This window comes from Mustelus asterias, assembly GCF_964213995.1.
Source record: "Mustelus asterias chromosome 26 unlocalized genomic scaffold, sMusAst1.hap1.1 SUPER_26_unloc_41, whole genome shotgun sequence".
Lineage (NCBI taxonomy): Eukaryota > Metazoa > Chordata > Chondrichthyes > Carcharhiniformes > Triakidae > Mustelus > Mustelus asterias.
Genome location: NW_027590111.1, coordinates 20,876 through 30,000, shown reverse-complemented (window position 1 = coordinate 30,000; position 9,125 = coordinate 20,876). Strand labels below are relative to the sequence as shown.

Below are 9,125 nucleotides of genomic sequence, written 5' to 3'. Positions count from 1 at the left end.
TGTATACACACACACACAGATACACAGGCGTGCATACAAACACACATGTACACACAGGCACATGCACACACACACATGCACACGCACATAGGCACATGCACAAATGCACACAGGCACGCACACACACACACAGATACACACAGGCACACGCACAAATACACACAGGCACGCACACAAATAATCCTACCGGGTAGCGCAGCGGGTTAGCGCTGCTGCCTCACAGCACCAGGGACACGGGTTCGATTCCCGGCTTTTGGGTCACTGTCTGTGCGGAGTTTGCACGTTCTCCCCATGTCTGCGTGGGTTTCACATGGATAAATGCGAAGTGATGCATTTTGGAAGAAATAATGTAGGGAGGAGTTATACAATAAATGGCAGAGTCATCAGGAGTATAGAAACACAGAGGGACCGAGGTGTGCAAGTCTACAAATCCTTGAAGGTGGCAACACAGGTGGAGAAGGTGGTGAAGAAGGCATATGGTATGCTTGCCTTTATAGGACGGGGTATAGAGTATAAAAGCTGGAGTCTGATGATGCAGCTGTATAGAACGCTGGTTAGGCCGCATTTGGAGTACTGCGTCCAGTTCTGGTCGCCGCACTACCAGAAGGACGTGGAGGCATTGGAGAGAGTACAGAGAAGGTTTACCAGGATGTTGCCTGGTATGGAGGGGCTTAGCTATGAGGAGAGATTGGGTAGACTGGGGTTGTTCTCCTTGGAAAGACGGAGGATGAGGGGAGATCTAATAGAGGTGTACAAGATTATGAAGGGTATAGATAGGGTGAACAGTGGGAAGCTTTTTCCCAGGTCGGAGGTGACGATCACGAGGGGTCACGGGCTCAAGGTGAGAGGGGCGAAGTATAACTCAGACATCAGAGGGACGTTTTTTACACAGAGGGTGGTGGGGGCCTGGAATGCGCTGCCAAGTAGGGTGGTGGAGGCAGGCACGCTGACATCGTTTAAGACTTACCTGGATAGTCACATGAGCAGCCTGGGAATGGAGGGATACAAACGATTGGTCTAGTTGGACCAAGGAGCGGCACAGGCTTGGAGGGCCGAAGGGCCTGTTTCCTGTGCTGTACTGTACTTTGTTCTTTGTTTCCTCCGGGTGCTCCGGTTTCCTCCCACAGTCTGAAAGATGTGCAGGTACGATGGATTGGCCATGATAAATTGCCCCTGAGTGTCCAAAGATGTGTAGGTTGGGAGATTGGCCATGCTAAATTGCCCCTTAGTGTCCAAAGATGTGTAGGTTAGGTGGATTGGCCATGTTAAATTGCCTCTTAGTGTCCAAAGATGTGCAGGTTGGGAGATTGGCCATGCTAAATTGCACCTTAGTGTCCAAAGATGTGTAGGTTAGGGTGGATTGGCCATGCTAAATTGCCTCTTAGTGTCCAAAGATGTGCAGGTTGGGAGATTGGCCATGCTAAATTGCCCCTTAGTGTCCAAAGATGTGTAGGTTAGGTGGATTGGCCATGCTAAATTACCTCTTAGTGTCCAAAGATGTGCAGGTTAGGTGGATTGGCCATGCTAAATTGCCCCTTAGTGTCCAAAGATGTGTAGGTTAGGGTGGATTGGCCATGCTAAATTGTCCCTTAGTGTCCAAAGATGTGTAGGTTAGGGTGGATTGGCCATGCTAAATTGCCCCTTAGTGTCCAAAGATGTGCAGGTTAGGTGTATTGGCCATGCTAAATTGCCTCTTAGTGTCCAAAGATGTGTAGGTTAGGGTGGATTGGCCATGCTAAATTGTCCCTTAGTGTCCAAAGATGTGCAGGTTAGGTGGATTGGCCATGCTAAATTGTCCCTTAGTGTCCAAAGATGTGCAGGTTAGGTGGATTGGCCATGCTACATTGTCCCTTAGTGTCCAAAGATCTGCAGGTTAGGGTGGATTGGCCGTGCTAAATTGTCCCTTAGTGTCCAAAGATGTGCAGGATGGGTGGATTGGCCATGTTAAATTGCCCCTTAGTGTCCAAAGATCTGCGGGTTAGGGTGGATTGGCCGTGCTAAATTGTCCCTTAGTGTGCAAAGGCGTGCTGGATAGGTGCATTGTGCCGTGCTAAATTGCCCGTTAGTGTAACCTAAACAGGCGCCAGAGTGTGGCGACTGGGGGATTTTCACAGTAACTGCATTGCAGTGTTAATGTCAGTCGACATTAGTAAAGTCAGTAAACTTGACTCCTGATTTTGCTTGCTGTCTATCTTGCAGGATGTGAAAGGTGGTACAGTAGCATTCAGGAGAGATGGCCTGGGAGAGGGTGGGGTGAGGTTTTATTAGCTGTCACTGATGTGAATGCAGGCTCCAACCTACGTCAGCGACTTTCCCCCAGGTATACAGGGATCTGGGTTCAGAAACACAGAGTGACCTGAATTCCTGTGAAAAGCCCCATTGTCTGCCTGGAATTATATAACGGGCCTTTGTCCGCGAGAACACATTGAGCAAAAACAGATCTGATCACCTCTCAGTGCTGCCAGGTCACTCACTCTGCTTGTCGGGAGCTGTACAAATCCCGGCAGTGGATGACGGGGGGGACAGTGTGGAGGGAGCTTTACTATGTATCTAACCCCGTGCTGTCCCTGTCCTGGGAGTGTTTGATGGGGACAGTGTGGAGGGAGCTTTACTATGTATCTAACCCCGTGCTGTACCTATCCTGGGAGTGTTTGATGGGGGACAGTGTAGAGGGAGCTTTACTCTGTATCTAACCCCGTGCTGTACCTGTCCTGGGAGTGTTTGATGGGGACAGTGTAGAGGGAGCTTTACTCTGCATCTAACCCCGTGCTGTACCTGTCCTGGGAGTGTTTGATGGGGACAGTGTAGAGGGAGCTTTACTCTGTATCAAACCCCGTGCTGTACCTGTCCTGAGAGTGTTTGATGGGGACAGTGTAGAGGGAGCTTTACTCTGTATCAAACCCCGTGCTGTACCTGTCCTGGGAGTGTTTGATGGGGGACAGTGTAGAGGGAGCTTTACTCTGTATCTAACCCCGTGCTGTACCTGTCCTGGGAGTGTTTGATGGGGACAGTGTAGAGGGAGCTTTACTCTGCATCTAACCCCGTGCTGTACCTGTCCTGGGAGTGTTTGATGGGGACAGTGCAGAGGGAGCTTTACTCTGTATCTAACCCCGTGCTGTATCTGTCCTGGGAGTGTTTGATGGGGACAGTGCAGAGGGAGCTTTACTCTGTATCTAACCCCGTGCTGTACCTGTCCTGGGAGTGTTTGATGGGGGACAGTGCATTGGGAGCTTTACTCTGTATCTAACCCCGTGCCGTACCTGTCCTGGGAGTGTTTGATGGGGACAGTGTAGAGGGAGCTTTACTCTGTATCTAACCCCGTGCTGTACCTGTCCTGGGAGTGTTTGATGGGGACAGTGTAGAGGGAGCTTTACTCTGTATCTAACCCCGTGCTGTACCTGTCCTGGGAGTGTTTGATGGGGGACAGTATAGAGGGAGCTTTACTCTGTATCTAACCCCGTGCTGTCCCACTCCTGGGAGTGTTTGATGGGGACAGTGTAGAGGGAGCTTTACTCTGTATCTAACCCCGTGCTGTATCTGTCCTGGGAGTGTTTGTTGGGGACAGTGTAGAGGGAGCTTTACTCTGTATCTAACCCCGTGCTGTATCTGTCCTGGGAGTGTTTGTTGGGGACAGTGTAGAGGGAACTTTACTCTGTATCTAACCCCGTGCTGTATCTGTCCTGGGAGTGTTTGATAGGGACAGTGTAGAGGGAGCTTTACTCTGTATCTAACCCCGTGCTGTCCCTGTCCTGGGAGTGTTTGATGGGGACAGTGTAGAGGGAACTTTACTCTGTATCTAACCCCGTGCTGTATCTGTCCTGGGAGTGTTTGATAGGGACAGTGTAGAGGGAGCTTTACTCTGTATCTAACCCCGTGCTGTCCCTGTCCTGGGAGTGTTTGATGGGGACAGTGTAGAGGGAACTTTACTCTGTATCTAACCCCGTGCTGTATCTGTCCTGGGAGTGTTTGATAGGGACAGTGTAGAGGGAGCTTTACTCTGTATCTAACCCCGTGCTGTCCCTGTCCTGGGAGTGTTTGATGGGGACAGTGTAGAGGGAACTTTACTCTGTATCTAACCCCGTGTTGTACCTGTCCTGGGAGTGTTTGATGGGGACAGTGTAGAGGGAGCTTTACTCTGTATCTGACCCCGTGTTGTACCTGACCTGGGAGTGTTTGATGGGGACAGTGTAGAGGGAGCTTTACTCTGTATCTAACCCCGTGCTGTACCTGTCCTGGGAGTGTTTGATGGGGACAGTGTAGAGGGAACTTTACTCTGTATCTAACCCCGTGCTGTACCTGTCCTGGGAGTGTTTGATGGGGACAGTGTAGAGGGAGCTTTACTCTGTATCTAACCCCGTGCTGTACCTGTCCTGGGAGTGTTTGATGGGGGACAGTGTAGAGGGAGCTTTACTCTGTATCTAACCCCGTGCTGTATCTGTCCTGGGAGTGTTTGATGGGGACAGTGTAGAGGGAGCTTTACTCTGTATCTAACCCCGTGCTGTACCTGTTCTGGGAGTGTTTGATGGGGACAGTGTAGAGGGAGCTTTACTCTGTATCTAACCCCGTGCTGTACCTGTCCTGGGAGTGTTTCATGGGGGACAGTGTAGAGGGAGCTTTACTCGGTATCTAACCCCGTGCTGTACCTGTCCTGGGAGTGTTTGATGGGGAAAGTGTAGAGGGATCTTTACTCTGTATCTAACCCCGTGCTGTACCTGTCCTGGGAGTGTTTGATGGGGACAGTGTAGAGGGAGCTTTACTCTGTATCTAACCCCGTGCTCTACCTGTCCTGGGAGTGTTTGATGGGGACAGTGTAGAGGGAGCTTTACTCTGTATCTAACCCCGTGCTGTACCTGTCCTGGGAGTGTTTGATGGGGACAGTGTAGAGGGAGCTTTACTCTGTATCTAACCCCGTGCCGTACCTGTCCTGGAAGTGTTTGATGGGGACAGTGTAGAGGGAGCTTTACTCTGTATCTAATCCCGTGCTGTACCTGTCCTGGGAGTGTTTGATGGGGACAGTGTAGAGGGAGCTTTACTCTGTATCTAACCCCGTGCTGTACCAGTCCTGGGAGTGTTTGATGGGGACAGTGCAGAGGGAGCTTTACTCTGTATCTAACCCCGTGCTGTACCTGTCCTGGGAGTGTTTGATGGGGACAGTGTAGAGGGAGCTTTACTCTGTATCTAACCCCGTGCTGTACCTGTCCCGGGAGTGTTTGATGGGGACAGTGTAGAGGGAGCTTTACTCTGTATCTAACCCCGTGCTGTACCTGTCCCGGGAGTGTTTGATGGGGACAGTGTAGAGGGAGCTTTACTCTGTATCTAACCCCGTGCTGTACCTGTCCTGGGAGTGTTTGATGGGGGACAGTGCAGAGGGAGCTTTACTCTGTATCTAACCCCGTGCTGTACCTGTCCTGCGAGTGTTTGATGGGGACAGTGTAGAGGGAGCTTTACTCTGTATCTAACCCCGTGCTGTACCTGTCCTGGGAGTGTTTGATGGGGACAGTGTAGAGGGAGCTTTACTCTGTATCTAATCCCGTGCTGTACCTGTCCTGGGAGTGTTTGATGGGGACAGTGTAGAGGGAGCTTTACTCTGTATCTCACCCCGTGCTGCACCTGTCCTGGGAGTGTTTGATGGGGACAGTGTAGAGGGAGCATAACTCTGTATCTAACCCCGTGCTGCACCTGTCCTGTGGTGTTTGATGGGGACAGTGTAGAGGGAGCTTTACTCTGTATCTAACCCCGTGCTGTCCCTGTCCTGGGAGTGTTTGATGGGGGACAGTGTAGAGGGAGCTTTACTCTGTATCTAACCCCGTGCTGTACCTGTCCTGGGAGTGTTTGATGGGGGACAGTGTAGAGGGAGCTTTACTCTATATCTAACCCCGTGCTGTACCTGTCCTGGGAGTTTTTGATGGGGACAGTGTAGAGGGAGCTTTACTCTGTATCTAACCCCGTGCTGTACCTGTCCTGGGAGTTTTTGATGGGGACAGTGTAGAGGGAGCTTTACTCTGTATCTAACCCCGTGCTGTACCTGTCCTGGGAGTGTTTGATGGGGGACAGTGTAGAGGGAGCTTTACTCTGTATCTAACCCCGTGCTGTACCTGTCCTGGGAGTGTTTGATGGGGAGAGTGTAGAGGGAGCTTTACTCTGTATCTAACCCCATGCTGTACCTGTCCTGGGAGTGTTTGATGGGGACAGTGTAGAGGGTGCTTTACTCGGTATCTAACCCCGTGCTGTACCTGTCCTGGGAGTTTTTGATGGGGACAGTGTAGAGGGAGCTTTACTCTGTATCTAACCCCGTGCTGTACCTGTCCTGGGAGTGTTTGATAGGCAGTTTCGCCGTTGCAGCTGAGATTGGAGAATCTATCTCTCTTCGGGACAATGTACAAAGAGCAAGTGAATAATAAAACTTCGCAAAATTTAATTGACAACCTTGGAATACAATCTCACAGCGATAAGAAGCAGACACTGCTTTATTACAGATATATAACACTTAAATACGTGTCAGATTCCCCAGTTCAGCTCCTTTCGGCTTGCTGATATTAGCACCTTTTGCCTGGTTGTAAGCTGTTCCGTCTGAACGGTCTCCTCCCTCTCTCCCTCTCTCCGTCATGTGTGGCTCTGATTGGGAAAAATGGCATAAGCCCTCGGAGAGGGGGAGCTGAGCCGAAGCCTGGTATTTGGCTCAGGAACGCCCAACTTGGGGGGAGGCGATGATCATAGCTTGCCCCCAAACTCCCTCACCACCTGGGGTGGGGCTTTTAGGGAGGTCGGTTGCGTGCGGGAGGGCAGGGCCGGGGGGGGGGGGAGGGGGGAGGTGGAGGTAGTCGGTGTTCAGAGTGGCGACTGAGAGACACACTCCAAATGGCTGCCCTCCAGGTGGGATCGACACACTGCAAATGGCTGCCCCCCTCCAGGTGGGACTGACACACTGCAAATGGCTGCCCCCCCCCCCCCAGGTGGGACTGACACACTGCAAATGGCTGCCCCCCCCCCCAGGTGGGACTGACACACTGCAAATGGCTGCCCCCCAGGTGGGATCGACACACTGCAAATGGCTGCCCCCCTCCAGGTGGGACTGACACACTGCAAATGGCTGCCCCCCTCCAGGTGGGACTGACACACGGCAAATGGCTGCCCCCCCCCCAGGTGGGACTGACACACTGCAAATGGCTGCCCCCCCCCCCCCAGGTGGGACTGACACACTGCAAATGGCTGCCCCCCCCCCCCAGGTGGGACTGACACACTGCAAATGGCTGCCCCCCAGGTGGGATCGACACACTGCAAATGGCTGCCCCCCTCCAGGTGGGACTGACACACTGCAAATGGCTGCCCCCCTCCAGGTGGGACTGACACACTGCAAATGGCTGCCCCCCCCCAGGTGGGACTGACACACTGCAAATGGCTGCCCCCCCCCCCAGGTGGGACTGACACACTGCAAATGGCTGCCCCCCAGGTGGGATCGACACACTGCAAATGGCTGCCCCCCCCTCCAGATGGGACTGACACACTGCAAATGGCTGCCCCCCTTCACGCTGCCCACCGCCCCCCCCCCCCAGGTAGGACCGACACACTGCAAGTGGCTGCCAGTCTACCAAATGGCAGTTGTGTTGGGTTTGGGGTGATGTTGTACAAAGATGGAGTGTCTATGCTTGGTGGTGGTGGGTGGCGGGCAGATCTGAGAGCAGGGGAGCAGGAATCCAGCCTCGAGCTGTCCCTCTCTCTCTCTCTCACACACACATTGATTCAGGACCATTGTCCAGTGCAGTCGCGAGAATTGGCAGAGAACAGGGTGATAGAAACGCCCTCCAGTCCAAATCTCCGTTGGCAAACAGTTAACGCAATCCATCGAACAGAAATATGCCAATATTTACTGATGGGCGGGTCGGAATTTCACATTTCCAAAGTGTAATTTTTTTTAACGGTTAAAAAATGGGAGTGATAATGGACCCATTGCATTCTGGGGCCGGCCTAACTGAGCAGGCCATTGCATTCTGGGCCAGTCCGGCCTAACTGAGCAGCCCATTGCATTCTGGGCCAGTCTGGCCGAACTGACCAGCCCATTGCATTCTGGGCCGCCTAACTGAGCAACCCATTGCATTCTGGGCCAGCCTAACTGAGCAACCCATTGCATTCTGGGGCCGGCCTAACTGAGCAACCCATTGCATTCTGGGGCCGGCCTAACTGAGCAGCCCATTGCATACTGGGGCCGGCCTAACTGAGCAGCCCATTGCATTCTGGGCCAGTCTGGCCGAACTGACCAGCCCATTGCATTCTGGGCCGCCTAACTGAGCAACCCATTGCATTCTGGGGCCGGCCTAACTGAGCAACCCATTGCATTCTGGGGCCGGCCTAACTGAGCAACCCATTGCATTCTGGGGCCGGCCTAACTGAGCAACCCATTGCATTCTGGGGCCGGCCTAACTGAGCAACCCATTGCATTCTGGGTTGGCCTAACTGAGCAGCCCATTGCATTCTGGGCCAGTCTGGCCGAACTGACCAGCCCATTGCATTCTGGGCCGCCTAACTGAGCAACCCATTGCATTCTGGGCCAGCCTAACTGAGCAACCCATTGCATTCTGGGGCCGGCCTAACTGGGCAACTCATTGCATTCTGGAGCCGGCCTAACTCAGCAGCCCATTGCATACTGGGGCCGGCCTAACTGAGCAGCCCATTGCATTCTGGGCCAGTCTGGCCGAACTGACCAGCCCATTGCAATCTGGGCCGCCTAACTGAGCAACCCATTGCATTCTGGGGCCGGCCTAACTGAGCAACCCATTGCATTCTGGGGCCGGCCTAACTGAGCAACCCATTGCATTCTGGGGCCGGCCTAACTGAGCAACCCATTGCATTCTGGGGCCGGCCTAACTGAGCAACCCATTGCATTCTGGGTTGGCCTAACTGAGCAGCCCATTGCATTCTGGGCCAGTCTGGCCGAACTGACCAGCCCATTGCATTCTGGGCCGCCTAACTGAGCAACCCATTGCATTCTGGGCCAGCCTAACTGAGCAACCCATTGCATTCTGGGGCCGGCCTAACTGAGCAACCCATTGCATTCTGGGGCCGGCCTAACTGAGCAGCCCATTGCATACTGGGGCCGGCCTAACTGAGCAGCCCATTGCATTCTGGGC

The 9,125-nt window shown here is 53.1% G+C and overlaps 1 long non-coding RNA gene across 1 annotated transcript; it reads left to right on the top strand.

Annotated features, from left to right (window-relative positions):
* Nucleotides 1-6,800: 6,800 nt before the first annotated feature.
* Nucleotides 6,801-7,543, top strand: LOC144482160 (uncharacterized). The gene is made up of 4 exons (XR_013495882.1): nucleotides 6,801-6,911; nucleotides 7,029-7,104; nucleotides 7,227-7,337; nucleotides 7,416-7,543. It is a non-coding gene; the product is annotated as an uncharacterized LOC144482160 (long non-coding RNA).
* The last annotated feature ends 1,582 nt before the right edge of the window (nucleotides 7,544-9,125 follow it).